Genomic DNA, 8,243 nt, shown 5'->3' with positions numbered 1-8,243 from the left:
ATGTTGCATGGCTTTGACAACATTCAACTTGAACTCCTCCTCATTGACTCTCAAGGTTACTTCCCCTTTTTGGACGACAATGAGGGTTCAGCCAGTTGCTAGGAAAGGTCTTCCTAGAATGAGAGTTGCACTCTTGTGCTCCTCCATTTCCAGCACCACAAAGTCAGTAGGAAAGGCAAATGGCCCAACCTTAACAATCATGTCCTCAATCACGCCTGATGGGTATTTAATGGAGCCATCAGCAAGTTGAAGACATATCCTGGTTGGTTTGATTTCTTCAGTTAAACCAAGCTTTCTGATAGTAGATGCAGGTATTAGGTTGATACTTGCCCCAAGATCACATAAAGCTTGCTTGGTACAAGTACCCTCCAATGTGCATGGTATCATAAAGCTCCTAGGATCTTTAAGCTTCTCAGGTAAGCTTTTCAGAATGACTGCACTGCATTCTTCAGTGAGGTAAACTTTTTCAGTCTCCCTCCAATCCTTCTTATGACTTAAGATCTCTTTCATGAACTTAGCATAAGAGGGTATTTGCTCAAGTTCTTCTGCAAACGGGATCTTTATTTCAAGAGTCCTGAGATAGTCTGCAAAGCGGGCAAATTACTTATCCTGTTCCGCTTGGCGGAGTTTTTGAGGATAAGGCATTTTGGCTTTGTATTCCTCAACCTTAGTTGCTGCAGGTTTATTACCTACAGAAGTGGGTTGGGAAGCCTTTTTAGAAGGGTTGTTATCAGCACTTGTATGTGACTGATCCCCCACTGGCATTTGAATGCCAGGGGTGGAAGCTGGAGTGGCGTTAGACGCCACTTCCTTATTTGTTACTGGCATCTGAACGCCAGAACTATGCTCCCTTTGGGCGTTCAACGCCGAATTCATGCTTGTTTCTGGCGTTGAACGCCAGGAATGAGCATGGGCTGGGCGTTCAGCGCCAGCTTTATTCCTCTCTGGGCTCTGATTGTACTCAGAGGGATTTTGAGTAGCCATTTGTTCATTTCTTGGCTTCCTGCTACTTTGAAGTGAGGTATTTAATGTTTTTCCACTTCTTAATTGAACTGCTTGGCATTCTTCTGCTATTTGTTTTGACAGTTGCTTTTCTATTTGCTTTAGCTGTACTTCCATATTCCTGTTAGCCATTCTTGTTTCCTGTAGTATTTCCTTGAATTCGGCTAGCTGCTGAGTTAGAAAGTCTAATTGCTGATTGAATTCATTAGCCTGATCTACAGGACTGAGTTCAACAGTTACTGTTTTAGCTTCTTCTTTCATAGAAGATTCACTGCTTAGGTACAGATGCTGATTTTTGGCAACTGTATCAATAAGCTCTTGAGCTTCTTCAATTATTTTTCTCATATGTATAGATCCACCAGCTGAGTGGTTTAGAGAAATCTGAGCTTTTTCTGTAAGCCCATAGTAGAAGATGTCTAATTGCACCCATTCTGAAAACATTTCAGAGGGGCATTTTCTTAGCATCTCTCTGTATCTCTCCCAGGCATCATAAAGGGATTCGTTATCTCCTTGTTTGAAGCCTTGGATGCTTAGCCTTAGCTGTGTCATCCGTTTTGGAGGGAAATAGTGACTCAGGAATTTTTCTAACAGCTGCTTCCATGTTTTTATGCTGTTCTTAGGCTGGTTATTTAACCACCTCTTAGCTTGATCTTTTACAGCAAATGGAAACAGTAATAATCTGTAGACATCCTGATCCACTTCCTTATCATGTACTGTCAGCAATTTGCAAAAATTGTGCCAGAAACTCTGTAGGTTCTTCATGTGGGAGACCAGAATACTGGCAGTTTTGCTGTACCATGATAATGAGCTGAGGATTCAACTCAAAGCTACTAACTCCAATGGAGGGTATACAGATACTACTCCCATATGAAGCAGTAGTGGGGTTAGCATATGACCCCAGAGTCCTCCTGGACTGTTCATTCCCACTTAATTCCATGATGGAATAAAAGAGATGATATGTATGTTGATATTATTTATTTTTTTAAAAATTAATTTTTATAAAATAAAATAAAAAACGAAATAAATAAAAGAAATTGGAAATATTTTGAAATTGAAATTTGAATTTTTATATAAAATTTTCGAAAAATGTAGTTCAAAATTAGTTAGAAAATATATTTTTTTTTTGAATTTTGAATTTTATGATGAAAGAGAAAAATATGCAAAAGACACAAGACTTAAAATTTTTAGATCCAATGCTCATTATTTTCGAAAATTTTGGAGGGAAAACACCAAGGAACACCAAACTTAAAAATTTTAAGATCAAAACACAAGAAAGACTCAAGAACACCTTGAAGATTCACAAGAACACCAAGAACAAAAGAAAGAACACCAAACTTAAAATTTTTAGAAAACCAAGACAAATTTTTGAAAATTAAAGAAAGATCAACAAGAAAACACCAAACTTAGAGTTTGGCACAAGATTCAATCAAAGAAAAATTATTTTTGAAAAAGATTCCAAAGAAGATACCCAATTATCAAGAACAACTACCAATGCTCCAGCCAATTGGGCAGTAACTTCAATGTTGATTTTAAAAATGTATTATATTTATAGATAAAAATATAAATTTTTGAAAGTTAATGTTTTGAAAAAGCACAAGAAAAACAAGAAAAGACACAAAACAAGAACAACTTGAAGATCAATGAAGAACAAAGAACACAAGTTCGAAAATTTTAAAAAAATTGTAAAATATGCAATTAACACCAAACTTAGAATAAGACACTAAACTCACGAAAATTAGCAATTAATTAAGAAAAATAATAAATTTTGAAAAGAAATTTTTGAAAAGAAACTATCCTATCAAGATTTAATGACTCTATAACAATAAAAATAAATTATTCCTAATCTAAGAAATAAAATAAACCTTTAGTTGTTCAAACTCGAATAATCCCCGGCAACAGCGCCAAAAACTTGGTGCACGAATTTGTGATCCGCACAACTAACCAGCAAGTGCACTGGGTCGTCCAAGTAATACCTTACGTGAGTAAGGGTCGATCCCACGGAGATTATTGGTTTGAAGCAAGCTATGTTTATCTTATTATTCTTAGTCAGGATATTGATTAAAATTATCAGTTGGAATTATTAGATTGGAAAAATAAAAGAGAATAAAAGCGTTACTTGTTGTGCAGTAATGAGAAATATGTTGGAGTTTTAGAGATGCTTTGTCCTCTGAATTTCTGCAATGTAATATTCAACTCAATTGTTTGTAAGGAACGTCTACGGCAAGCTGTATGTAGGGTGTCACCATTGTCAGTGGCTACCTCCCATTCTCTCAGTGAAAACGTTCCTATGCTCTGTCACAGCACGGCTAATCAGCTGTTGGTTCTCGATCATGTTGGAATAGGATCCATTGATCCTTTTGCGTTTGTCATCACGCCCAGCAATCGCGAGTTTGAAGTGCGTCACAGCCATTCAATCCTTGAATCCTACTTGGAATACCATAGACAAGGTTTAGACCTTCCGGATTCTCAAGAGTGGCCGCCATCAATTCTAGCTTATACCGCGGAGATTCTGATTAAGGAATCTAAGAGAAGCTCATTCAGTCTGATGTAGAATGGAGGTGTTTGTCAGGTACACGTTCATGGATTGAGGGAGGTGATGAGTGTCACGGATCATCACCTCCTTCATAACTAAGCGCGAATAAACATCTTAGATCGGACCATACACACGTTTGAGTGAAATAGAAACAATTGCATTAATTCATCGAGACGCTGCAGAGCTCCTCACCCCCAACAATGGAGTTTAGAGACTCATGCCGTCAAAGTGTATAAAATTCAGATCTGAAAATGTCATGAGGTACAGAATAAGTCTCTAAAAGTTGTTTAAATAGTAAACAAGTAACCTAGGTTTACAGAAAATGAGTAAACTAAGATAATTGGTGCAGAAATCCACTTCTGGGGCCCACTTGGTGTGTGCTGGGACTGAGACTAAAGCTATCCACAAACTAAGGCTTTTCTTGGAGTTGAACTCCAAGTTATAACGTGTTTTGGGCGTTCAACTCCAGATCATGACGTGTTTCTGGCGTTTAACTCCAGACAGCAGCATGTACTTGGCATTCAACGCCAAGTTACGTCATCTATCTTCGCGCAAAGTATGGACTATTATATATTGCTGGAAAGCCCTGGATGTCTACTTTCCAACGCCGTTAAGAGCGTGCCAATTGGACTTCTGTAGCTCCAGAAAATCGATTTCGAGTGCAAGGAGGTCAGAATCCAACAGCATCAGCAGTCCTTTTTCAGCCTAACTCAGATTTTTGCTCAGCTCCCTCAATTTCAGCCAGAAAATACCTGAAATCACAGAAAAACACACAAACTCATAGTAAAGTCCAGAAATATAATTTTTGCCTAAAAACCAATAATATTATACTAAAAACCAATTAAAACATACTAAAATCTACATGAAATTACCCCCAAAAAGCGTATAAAATATCCGCTCATCAAAAACCGTGAGAGAGAATGAGAGAAACTATGGCACCGTAAAACTTCTGGTTTCAATTTCTTGAGATTCGTAACTCCAGTAAAAAATTTAATCCGGTAAAAGTGTTCGTATCCTCCTCCTCTACATGTTGGTGTTACTTTTGTCCGGTGGAAGTCGACGGTGACGTAGCTCCCCTACCCCTTGAGCTTGGCCAAATGGAGTTCTACGAGGCGCGGAGGATTCCGGACGTTTTTTCCTTTAGCAACTCGGTCAGAAAATTTCTCCAGAGTTTCGAGTATTTTGATTTCATACAGAGTTAGCGGATATTTTATTAAATTAAGTATTTTAAACTTTGAATGCCTAAGAAGTTTACTGAATTATTGCAAATATATATATATATATATATATATATATATATATATTAATAATAGTAATGTTATTGAGTATGGATTATTGCTGTGAATGTGACTGTTTTCTGATTATTAAGAATTTCGCTGATTTGAGAATTGTTGAGAAAAAGGCTGGTGAATTGTTAAGGAATAGGGTGGTTTAGACCAAATTTTAGAGAAAATACCGCCGAAATTTTATAAAATCTGAGGTTTTATTTGAAAAGTTATTTTAAAAGATTTGGTTTTGGAAAAATTAAACTATTTTGAAATATATTTAGTTAAGAAAATATTTACTCTATTTTGAAGTTTGATTTATTTTAAGGAAAATATAATGTTAAACCCAATCTTTTAAGGAGAGATTTTGTTTTAAGTAAAGATTTGAGCTCGGTTTATTAAGATAAGGAATCTCTGTCACAGGAGAGCAGAGAACAAAGTTTAAAGAAATATAATAAATTAATGAAATGTCTGCCACAGGAGAGCAGATGTGACATTGTTTGGGCCTTAGTGCCAAATGTAAAGTGGGGACGCCCACACACTGAGAACTGTTTTCCAGATATACGCTTATTGATTTGGAAAGTCACACTGATGCGGCCTAGCCGTACGACTTATAAGCACACTGATGCATCTGGAAAGCCATATCTGGGACTTGTGCCCGGGTAATGTCGGGAGCGGGTAGGCAACCGACACATGAGCTCATGGCCTGCGTTAGGGATAGACATGCATCATGTTGTTTGCACATTTGCATTTGATTACGCTTGCTTGTCTTATTACTTTGTGATTGTATTGTTTGTCTTGTTGTGACTTGCTTGTACATTGAATTGAATCTCTTGCTTGCACTACTTGTTTGTGAGTGTATTAAAGTGATTACGAGTTGACATTTGACGGAGGATTAACTATGTGGCTGAGAGACAGAAAATGTGACTAATTTTTATATTTAAGTTTTGTTTTGAGTTAAGAAATTTTAAAAGGAAGTAATTAATTATCTAAAGTAGAACCAAGAGTATTTTCAAAGGGTTTGATAAAAATATATTTTTATTGAGTAAAGTTAATTATTTGCACTTTATATCATTACTTTTACGGCATTCCCATTCCCTACTGAGAACGTGTGGTTTGTTCTCACCCTAAAATCTTCCACCCTTTCAGTGACAGGTTTGAAGATTCAGTATGAAGCTGCAGACGATTAGTAGACTTACTTGTGATACCTGTTGTTTTTATAGAGTTCCCTCGTCCTTATTGTTTTAGCTTTTATTTTGCCCAGAGGGATAGGTTTTGTCTTCAAATTTTATATCGAATTCATTTGTATAGCATTTATTATTCTTAATAATTGTGTGATTTTAATTACTAAAATCTTTTTCTGAAATTTTCTTAAAAACTGAAACGCGATATCAACGTAAAGGCTCAATAGTAAATTTATAATAAAGGAAATTAGGTCCGTAACGCCTTACTTTTGGTACGATCATGACGTGCTAAAAGTTAGGGTGTTACAATCACCATACCTCATCAAAGCTAGTGTGGTTTTTTATATTCTCAAAAATTGGTTGACTGGCAACAATCTCATCGGGTAAGTCTGTCTGTTATTCAAATTATTTTTCAACTCCTTTTGACATAGGTACTGTGTTAAAGTCAAATTCAAATCTCATATTATTTGCGATGATAAAAGCGACTTCTTGTAAATTTTCTTGACTTATTCTAATTGTGCTTGTAATTGAATTAGAGTCGTAATTTTTGGCCTTTAAAAGAATATATAGCCTTCATGGTTCTTCTAACAATGATAAACCTATTAAATAAGGTCTTTGTGTTTGCTAACTCTTACAATGATAATAAATAAAATAAATGAATTAAAGATTAATTATAATTAAAATTATTTAATGGATATTATTATTATAGTTCTTTATTATTATTAGTATTTATTATATTTTTAAATATAAAATTTAAATTATAAAAAAATATTAAATAGTAATTATAAGAATGTTTAATAATTAAAAATATAATATTATAATTAATATCATTAATACGTAAGACTTATAAAAGTATAATAAATGGATTGATATGAGAATAAAATAAAAAATTAAAATATTATTAAATTATATAAATAAAGTAAATTTTAAAAAATTTTAACTAATTATGGCAAAAAAATTTTTCTTACCAAACTTTTTCTATCAACAAATTTGGAAATAAAAATTTGTCATAAATTACACAGCCAAAGCTTTTGGTGTCCGCTGTGTAAATCTTGTGTGTTTACTGTTTATGCTTTTTAAAATTATAAATATTTTATTTTATATTTGATACATCAAAAAGATTACACGTATGTGTTCGTAATTTTAAAAAATTAGATATATTTTTTAAAAAGTATTTAAAGAGATCTTTTTTTAATTGTTTTTATACTTATTAAAATTTAAAAAATTAATATAAGATTTATTTGGGTAAATTTTTTAAAAAAGTCTTATTTTAGGTTATTTTTTCAAAAATTTTTTTAGAAAAATAAAAATAATTTTATATTTAAGTATATTATATAAAAATATTTTTTATTTATCTATTATGTTTAGATATAATAATATAAAATATATCTTTTATTTATTATGTTAAAATATTGTTTTAATAAAAAAAATCTTTTAAAAAAAATATAAATTATAGTCTTAGTCTGTAAAAAAATTTATTTTTTATTTTTTAGTACTTTTATATTTTGTTATTAAAATTTTTTTAAACACATTAAAAATAAAAAATATCTTTTTTAACTACTTAATGACACCCAAATAAATTTATAATGTAATGCATTAATAAATATACTGTGTAGCCTTATATTTATATCTATTATGATCATTTTAAATTTTAAAAAAAATTTAATCCAAATAATTATTGTTAATTGTCCTCATTAAAAGTAACTTTTAGGTCCAGTTTGATAAAATTTTTACTTATTTAAAATAGTTATCATAGTTGTCATTTGTAAGATAGTATTTTAAAAGCTACTGCACGTATGCAGTGGGACAGTGACGGAGTTAGAGTAGTTTTTTGTGGCTAATTTTTTTCGATATGAGACCAAGTTTGGTGTAATGCTAAGTTATGGAATTTGGGGGAGTTTTACACCGTTGTGACGGGAATGAACCTTTGTGACTCCCTTTCTCAGCGGTTGCCCTTTTCACACACTCTTCAGCAACCCTACACTTGTTCACCAATTCGGAGAAAGTCCTAATCTCCTTTGGTCCCACTGAACTGAAGATATCACTCCGGAGTCCTCCTTCATACTTAACACACTTCCATTCCTCATATTCCACCGAAGTCCCTTGGCACATACGAGAGAACCTGAACAGCTCCTCAAACTTATCAGTATACTCTGATATGGACATAGTACCCTACTTCAGCTGTAGTAACTCAAGTTCCTTAGCCGTCCTGACAGAAGTCGGAAAGTACTTCTTATAGAACTCCTCTTGGAAGACATT

The sequence above is a fragment of the Arachis stenosperma genome, chromosome 3, assembly GCF_014773155.1.
Source record: "Arachis stenosperma cultivar V10309 chromosome 3, arast.V10309.gnm1.PFL2, whole genome shotgun sequence".
Classification (NCBI taxonomy): Eukaryota; Viridiplantae; Streptophyta; class Magnoliopsida; order Fabales; family Fabaceae; genus Arachis; species Arachis stenosperma.
The sequence above is the reverse complement of the archived record's forward strand: the minus strand, read 5'-3'. Positions refer to the sequence as shown.